At 65.8% G+C, this 398-nt stretch overlaps 1 protein-coding gene across 1 annotated transcript in view; it reads right to left on the reverse strand.

Annotated features, from left to right (window-relative positions):
- The window catches only part of PLEKHM1 (pleckstrin homology domain containing, family M (with RUN domain) member 1), a 53,559-nt gene that overhangs the window by 10,272 nt on the left and 42,889 nt on the right, over positions 1 to 398 (reverse strand). The gene's annotated exons all lie outside the window — the stretch shown is intronic.

The raw sequence follows: 398 nt of genomic DNA on the forward strand, positions 1-398 counted from the left end.
CCGGGCCTGGGGAGCGGGAAGAAGCAGCGGGACAAGGGAGTGGGAAGGGGGAGCGGGATGAGGCCCCTCTGGGAATGTTCCCCCCAACTGCCCCCCCCCAAGGTTTGGGGAGGAATTTTGGGGGGCTGTGTGTGTCCCCCCCACCCCCCAGCAGCCCAGCAGAGGAGGTGCTGGAGCTCAGGGCCAGGACAAGGCGAGCACTGGTGCTGGTTGGGGAAGGTCTGGGGATGGTGCAGGGGGTGGGGACCCCCCTGGGTCCCTCTGGGGGGTGTCGGTGGTTTTTGGGGTGCAAAGGGCCTTGGGGGTTAATCCAGCAGGGCTGGGGTGTAACATGGGGTGTAAAATAAGGGGTGTGGACCCCAACCTTGGCACCCCCTTTCCTCCATGACTCCCCCTCC

Source organism: Chaetura pelagica, unplaced genomic scaffold, assembly GCF_000747805.2.
Source record: "Chaetura pelagica isolate M959 unplaced genomic scaffold, ChaPel_1.0 scaffold625, whole genome shotgun sequence".
Lineage (NCBI taxonomy): Eukaryota > Metazoa > Chordata > Aves > Apodiformes > Apodidae > Chaetura > Chaetura pelagica.